At 42.3% G+C, this 8,313-nt stretch overlaps 1 non-coding gene across 1 annotated transcript; it reads right to left on the reverse strand.

The window, feature by feature from the left end:
- Window positions 1-483: 483 nt before the first annotated feature.
- On the reverse strand, window positions 484-591 carry LOC133227228 (U6 spliceosomal RNA). The gene has a single exon (XR_009729780.1). It is a non-coding gene; the product is annotated as a U6 spliceosomal RNA (small nuclear RNA).
- Between the last annotated feature and the right edge of the window lie 7,722 nt (window positions 592-8,313).

Raw genomic sequence — 8,313 nt, forward strand, 5'->3', positions numbered from 1 at the left:
CACTGAAAGCTTCTTTCCTGGCATAGTGATGTATAAAACAAACAACCCGTCCACAAAAATTGTGTAAATACTAACGTCCTGGCCAGTTAGTAAAACTCAAGAAGTCAAACAAAAACAGAAACAAACCAAAAAAAAAAAAAAAAAAAAACCCCACAAAACCTAAAATACCACCTTCAAATCAACCCAAGAATGTGCTTCTTTCATTGCAAACATTTCAGCAGGGTTTATTTCCTATCCAAGGACGATGTTGGGGAACCCTGTATTCATCTCCCAAACCACACATGGAGATTGCACCTTGCAGCAAGCACGAGGGTTAATGAAGTCAGGAAGAGGAAGAAAAGTCCTGTGTGGGAAGTAATGCTGAATTGCTGCTCCCCTTGGTTCAGTGGTGGAAGCAGAAGGAGCGATGCCCTTCATTGGAGAGACACCAGCCAGGCCCAGTGTCTTTTTTGGGGGAAGGCGGGGAGGATTTTTTTTTTTTTTTTTAACAAGGAACACTTCATGAATTTGTGTGTCATCCTTGCATGGGGGCTGTGCTAATATTCTCTGTATCGGTCCAATTTTTAGTGTATGTGCTGCTGAAGCGAACACTCCTCTGTCTTTTAAAACCAACTAGTTCTCTCTCACATTAGTGGGGTAAAGGCATATGTTTGGTGAGAAATAATGAGGTATACTTGGAACATCCTATATACTTGCAGCTAAGAATGGCTGTCCTAAAAGTGAATATATGTTAATTACATCCATTAAAACAATGAAGTACAAAAATATAAACAATAGATACCTCTTATTAAATGTTGTTCAAGACGTTTATATCTTTTTCTCTGCATTTTTAAAAACAATGTAGCTCTTTAGATCTAGAGAGGAAACATTTACATTACAACACTAGCTCTTAATCTTTGAGGGGTGCAGTTGTTCTCAGGATTATGCTAATATCTAGTTTTTACTAAAGCACCTATGAGCCAATATCCTTGCACCATTCCATTTAATCCTCAGCCCTTAAGGTAATATAATATTTCCTTCATTTTATTAATGTGGAAACTAAAGTTTTATGAGGTTAAGCAAACTGCTCCAGTTTGCACAATTAGCAAGCAGCAGAACCAGGCTTTGAGCTCAGGTGAAGTGACTCAGAGTTCAAGCCTAAGAGGTGCCTGTCCCACATCCAGTTTTTGGGTAAGTGAAGGGGACCAACACGGAGGAGAGCAAGGTGAGGTGGTAGACACTGGGTCTCTCAAAGACTTACATCTGTAAGAAGTGACATCTAAATGAGGCTGCTGGAAGGACAAGTGGAAAGATAACAAATCAAGCAGTGGTGGGGGCTGAAGATAGCAGGAAAAGGCAGTTTGTGATATATCCGTACAGACGGAGTGTGAGGCCGGGGGTGGAGAGGAGTGATGAGACAGATGGTACTTTCCAGAGAGGGCTGCAACCATACCTCTTACCCATACCTCTTACCTCTTCGATGCTCTTCTACAGACTGGTAGCTCCCCAGTCACCAGGTGGAGTCTGAGCCCCCCACTTGTAACCAATATAAAGTGATGGAAGTGACAGTGAGTGTTTTCTGTGGCTAGGTCACAAAGGGGAAACACAGCTCCTGCATCGCTAACTGGGACATCCACCTTTAAAAAAAATTAATGTATTTGTGGCCATATGGGGCCTTAGTTTGGAGAAGGCAATGGCACCCCACTCCAGTACTCTTGCCTGGAAAATCCCATGGAGGGAGGAGCCTGGTAGGCTGCAGTCCATGGGTCGCTAAGAGTCAGACACGACTGAGCGACTTCACTTTCACTTTTCACTTTCATGCATTGGAGAAGGAAATGGCAACCCACTCCAGTGTTCTTGCCTGGAGAATCCCAGGGATGGGGGAGCCTGGTGGGCTGCCATCTGTGGGGTCGCACAGAGTCGGACACGACTGAAGTGACTTAGCAAGGGGCCTTAGTTGCAGCATGCGGTGTCTTGTTTCTGCATACAGAATCTTTCACCATGGTGTGCTGGCTTCTCTCTTGTTGTGGTGTGAGCTCTAGAGCATGTGGGCTCCAGAGTGGACAGGCTTAGTAGTTGCATTGTGGCTTATTTGCCACACTACATGTGGGATCTTAGTTCCCTGACCAGGAATCGAACTGTGTCTTCTGCATTGGAAGGCAGATTCTTAACCACTGGACCACCAGGGAAGTCCTGGGACATCCACCTTTGGATTCCTGAGCTCCATGGAAGAAGTACAACGGCCCTGAGCTTGCCATGTTGTGAGGAAGTCCAGAACACATGGAAAAGCTTTTTGTAGGTACTCTGGCTGACAGTCTCAGACGAGGTTCCAGCCAATGGACGTGTGACATCATCACAGACACCAACCACCGACCATATAAGAGTGGAGATGCTTCCAGATGATTCTAACTACCAGTTGTTAACTCCCTCCAACCTTTAAGTGTACCCAGCTGAGTCCCCAGACATCATATAGCAGAAACAGCTGTCGTTTCAGTGCCCTGAGTTCCTGACCAAACAATGGTTGTTTTATGCCACTAAATTCTGGGATGACTTGTTAGACAGTACAGTAACTGGAACAGGTGGTTGTATTGTGTAAGCAACTGACTAAATGTGTCTGGAGTTCAGAAGAGAGATCTGGACTGGAAATTTAGTCCCTGGATTTTCTACAGGGTAGATGATAGCTGAGGCCTTAAAAAGACATCTAGAGGAGTGTGTACAATTAAAATAGAAGGGGGGTTAACAATGTAACTCTGGGATTATCAATATTGAAGAGGCAGAAAAAGGACAAGGAACAAAAAGAGACCCAGAAGGAGGCATCAGAAGAAGGAGCAAAACCAGGAGGGCAAAGGATGAGAATGTTTCATGAAACACAAAGAGATCAACACCCTTAGATGCTGCAGAGAGAGCCCTGCAAACATGAGCATGGGTTAACTAACAACAAACAGGTGCCTTTGTCCAGGGCAGTTTCAGAAAGAAGTGAGGATGAAGGCCAGGCTAGGGTGTGGTGAAGCGTGGGTGCCTTGCAGAGACAGTGCTTAATAAATCTTTGTGGAATGAATGAATGTGAGGTGATGAGATAGGGACAAGATGGTTGTAGATGGAAGAAACGAGAAATAACTGGCAGAAAGTGAAGCTCCAGGGACTCTTGGTGAGAGGGAAGAGAGAAGAGGTTTTAGTCTTCAGAGTGAAGCTGCAGCCTCTGGCTCGCTCAGCAGCTTGGGTGACGTGTGTGGAGCTCACTGCACACAGGCACACACACAGCGCCCCTAAAGTTCCAGGGGTCCTTTCCACCACAGCCCAGCCCTGCCTGGGTGACAGGGACACTGGCGAGCTGCCAGCACTTCCCAGAACGTGCCAGTTTTTTGTTTAACAAAAGGGTAGGGATTGCGGGAGGAGAGAGCAGTCAGCCAACTATAAAAGAGGTCACAGACTGTGGACTAAGATACAAGTGCCTCGGAAAAAGTTAAGAACGTCTATTCCGACAGCGCCTTTCTTCTGCCAAAAGCCTATCACACTTTGTAATTCAGATTTGTTCTCCCAACTACCCAATCCAGCCCAAACATGGCACTTCCTGTATAAGTATACTGGAAGAGTCAAGGTAGAGGAGAAGCAAGACAGTCCTTTCAGATAACTTTATTCTGATTGTTCACCTACAACCAGATTTAGAACCAAAGACTTTTCATTGACTTTACAGTTTAGATTTTCTTTATTGTCAATTTATGCTGGTTTTGAGGTAAATTTGCCTGCCACAGATTCCTGACAAGTGGCTTAGGGATGTGTTATGCCAACAACCTGATGTTTACTGAGTAGGGAGAATCCTTGTCTAAACATACATTGTAATACAGCATTAAAGAAACAATACTTTAATTCTGCTGCCATTCTTTCTCACTGATTCTCTGTCAGGCTAAGGTCTATTCTGGGCTGGAGAAATTCTAGGTCAATGGAAAATTATGAAAGCTTGAAGCAAGTTAGGAAAATGAGTGAATTATGGCTTTTTGCCAAATCGTGTGCCTAAGAGGCCAACTTGGACTAACCAGGACAGAAAAATCTATTTTAAAACTATCATTAAAGCTCTCTTGTATTATATTGGCTTGCCAAATACTACAGGGAGATAGGTTCCTCCAGGCTCTTATATTCCAAAGCAGCTTCTTAGGAGAAACATTTCGAATCTCTATTAACATCAAGAAATCGGTTAGTTCTAAAGAAGAATGCGTCTGAATCTCCTCCCCATGGACTGTAGCCCACCAGGCTCCTCTGTCCATGGAATATTCCAGGCAAGAAATACTGGAATGGGTTGCCATTTCCTACTCCAGGGGATCTTCCCAACCCAGGGATCAAAACTTAGTCTCTTGTATCTCCTGCATTGGCAGGCAGATTCTTTAGCACTGCGTCACCTGGGAATCAGAAGCCCATGTTTAGGCTGCAAGAAAAGATGGGAGTCCTACCAAAGCTATGGTGTCTGCAATTGTGCCTGCTACCCAGTATTTCACTAACAGTGGGGCCCTCTTTCCTAGCACTGAGTGGGGGCTTCACGCCTGTCTCTCAAGTGGTTAACATGGTGAGGGCCATCACTTTATAACAGTATTATTTCCCAAACTCCCTTCAATTTTTCTTGGGCTGTTTAATGTGAAAACTCATTTATAAGGAGTTCCCTATAAATATTTAGTGAAAATGAAAGTATTGAGCAGGTGGCCAAAAAATTGTTCTTCAAAGCAATTTTAAATTCATGAGCATCTGAGTTTGATTGTCTAGTTTGCCAGTTATTTAGGCTCTTTAGCTCTAAGCTCTCTAACTGTTCACCTGCTTACATGTTATTTTAGTCCTAATGAGCAGCTCGACCTGAAGAGGGTCACAGGACATGGGAAGAAACGCAAGTAGAAGCAGTTGGTTCTCCTGCTGTCCTTCTTCTTGGTTTGATGGGAGTGAGACTCAGGTTTAGAGATTATGCTTGAGTTTTCTGGTGACTTTTTATTTTATTATTATTTTTTTTAATTTAAATTTATTTATTTTAATTGGAGGCTAATTACTTTACAATATTGTATTGGTTTTGCCATACATCAACATGAATCCGCCACGGGTGTACACGTGTTCCCAATCCTGAATCCCCTACCCATCTCCCTCCTGGTCCCATCCCTCTGGGTCACCCCAGTGCACCAGCCCCAAGCATCCTGTATCCTGCATCGAACCTGGACTGGCGATTTGTTTCATATATGATATTATACATGTTTTGATGCCATTCTCCCAAATCATCCCACCCTCTCCCTCTCCCACAGAGTCCAAAAGACTGTTTTATACATCTGTGTCTCTTTTGCTGTCTCACATACAGGGTTATTGTTACCATCTTTCTAAATTCCACATATATGCATTAGTATACTGTATTGGTGTTTTTCTTTCTGGCTTACTTCACTCTGTATAATAGGCTCCAGTTTCATCCACCTCATTAGAACTGATTCAAATGTATTCTTTTTAATGGCTGAGTAATACTCCGTTGTGTGTATGTACTGTGGTGACTTTTTAAAACATACTTATATGTGGCTGTGCTAGGTCTTCACTGCTGCTTGGGCTTTCTCTAGTTGTGGCGAGCAGGGGCTGCTCTCTAGTTGCAATGCACGGGCTTCTCATGCCGTTGGCTTCCCTTGTTGGGGAGCAGGGGGTCTAAGGAGTGTGGGCTCAGTAGTTGTGTTGCACAGGCTTAGTTGCCCTGTGGCACTCGGAATCTTCCCAGACCAGGGATCAAACTTGTGTCCGCTGCATCGGCAGGTAGATTCTTCATACCTGGACCACGAGGGAAGTCTTCTGATGACTTTTAATGGGGTAGGGGGGAAGAATGGGATATGCCCCACCTCAAAAAAAGATCATTTCCCATTCTTATGCTGTCACAATTTAGGACATATCATACGTGTTTGTTAAAATGGCAACAGGTGCGTATCCAAGACAGACACCTGGGAAGAGGTGATGTGAATCTTCAGAGGAAGGATAGGTTTTAAAAATATGATTCAGACACTTAAATGCTTGCTTCAAATTAATTTGGTACAGATGAAATATTTCCACAAGAAAATTTAAATAAACTTTGTAATAATGATTAAACTGACACAGATGGTGCAGTAGGAAAAAATCAAAATGAGGAGTCAGGAAGATTGAGCAGTGGTTGTATTGTGGTACATGCTTACCATATGAAAAACTTGGACATGTTACTCCACCTCTATGGTCTCCAATTGTCATGATGTCACATGACTAAAATGAGGAGATGTGTGGTTTTCAAACTAGATATGATGGTGCCCTGCTGTCTACAGATGCGAGGAGAACCTGAGTCGGGGGCTTGGGTTCCTGCTTCAACAATAGAAGCTTCATTTTGCTCAATTTCATATACATGTGGGGCCTTCATGCAACATAAAGTTTCCACAGCTAAAAAACTTATAAACCCTTGCTAGATGATCTCTGAGGTTCCTCTTCATGATGAAATATTGTGTTATTATTTCAGAGTTCTTTTTTTTTTTAAACTTTACATAATTGTATTATTTTTGCCAAATATCAAAATGAATCCGCCACAGGTATACATGTGTTCCCCATCCTGAACCCTCCTCCCTCCTCCCTCCCCATACCATCCCTCTGGGTCGTCTCAGTGCACTAGCCCCAAGCATCCAGTATCATGCATCGAACCTGGACTGGCAACTCGTTTCTTACATGATATTTTACATGTTTAAATGTCATTCTCCCAAATCTTCCCACCCTCTCCCTCTCCCACAGAGTCCATAAGACTGTTCTATACATCAGTGTCTCTTTTGCTGTCTCGTACACCGGGTTATTGTTACCATCTTTCTAAATTCCATATATATGTGTTAGTATACTGTATTGGTGTTTTTCTTTCTGGCTTACTTCACTCTGTATAATAGGCTCCAGTTTCATCCACCTCATTAGAACTGATTCAAATGTATTCTTTTTAATGGCTGAGTAATACTCCATTGTGTATATGTACCACTGCTTTCTTATCCATTCATCTGCTGATGGACACCTAGGTTGCTTCCATGTCCTGGCTATTATAAACATTGCTGCGATGAACATTGGGGTACACGTGTCTCTTTCCCTTCTGGTTTCCTCAGTGTGTATGCCCAGCAGTGGGATTGCTGGATCATAAGGCAGTTCTATTTCCAGTTTTTTAAGGAATCTCCACACTGTTGTCCATAGTGGCTGTACTAGTTTGCATTCCCACCAACAGTGTAAGAGGGTTCCCTTTTCTCCACACCCTCTCCAGCATTTATTATTTGTAGACTTTTGGATCGCAGCCATTCTGACTGGTGTGAAATGGTACCTCATAGTGGTTTTGATTTGCATTTCTCTGATAATGAGTGATGTTGAGCATCTTTTCATGTGTTTGTTAGCCATCTGTATGTCTTCTTTGGAGAAATGTCTATTTAGTTCTTTGGCCCATTTTTTGATTGGGTCATTTATTTTTCTGGAGTTGAGCTGTAGGAGTTGCCTGTATATTTTTGAGATTAGTTGTTTGTCAGTTGCTTCATTTGCTATTATTTTCTCCCATTCTGAAGGCTGTCTTTTCACCTTGCTAATAGTTTCCTTTGATGTGCAGAAGCTTTTAATTTTAATTAGGTCCCATTTGTTTATTTTTGCTTTTATTTCCAATATTCTGGGAGGTGGGTCATAGAGGATCCTGCTGTGATGTATGTCAGAGAGTGTTTTGCCTATGTTCTCCTCTAGGAGTTTTATAGTTTCTGGTCTTACGTTTAGATCTTTAATCCATTTTGAGTTTGTTTTTGTGTATGGGGTTAGAAAGTGTTCTAGTTTCATTCTTTTATAAGTGGTTGACCAGATTTCCCAGCACCACTTGTTAAAGAGATTGTCTTTAATCCATTGTATATTCTTGCCTCCTTTGTCAAAGATAAGGTGTCCATATGTGCGTGGATTTATCTCTGGGCTTTCTATTTTGTTCCATTGATCTATATTTCTGTCTTTGTGCCAGTACCATACTGTCTTGATAACTGTGGCTTTGTAGTAGAGCCTGAAGTCAGGTAGGTTGATTCCTCCAGTTCCATTCTTCTTTCTCAAGATCGCTTTGGCTATTCGAGGTTTTTTGTTTTTCCATATAAATTGTGAAATTATTTGTTCTAGCTCTGTGAAGAATACTGTTGGTAGCTTGATAGGGGTTGCGTTGAATCTATAAATTGCTTTGGGTAGTATACTCATTTTCACTATATTGATTCTTCCAATCCATGAACATGGTATATTTCTCCATCTATTAGTGTCCTCTTTGATTTCTTTCACCAGTGCTTTAAAGTTTTCTATGTATAGGTCTTTAGTTTCTTTAGGTAGATATATTCC

This window comes from Bos javanicus, chromosome 15 (assembly GCF_032452875.1).
Source record: "Bos javanicus breed banteng chromosome 15, ARS-OSU_banteng_1.0, whole genome shotgun sequence".
Taxonomy (NCBI): domain Eukaryota; kingdom Metazoa; phylum Chordata; class Mammalia; order Artiodactyla; family Bovidae; genus Bos; species Bos javanicus.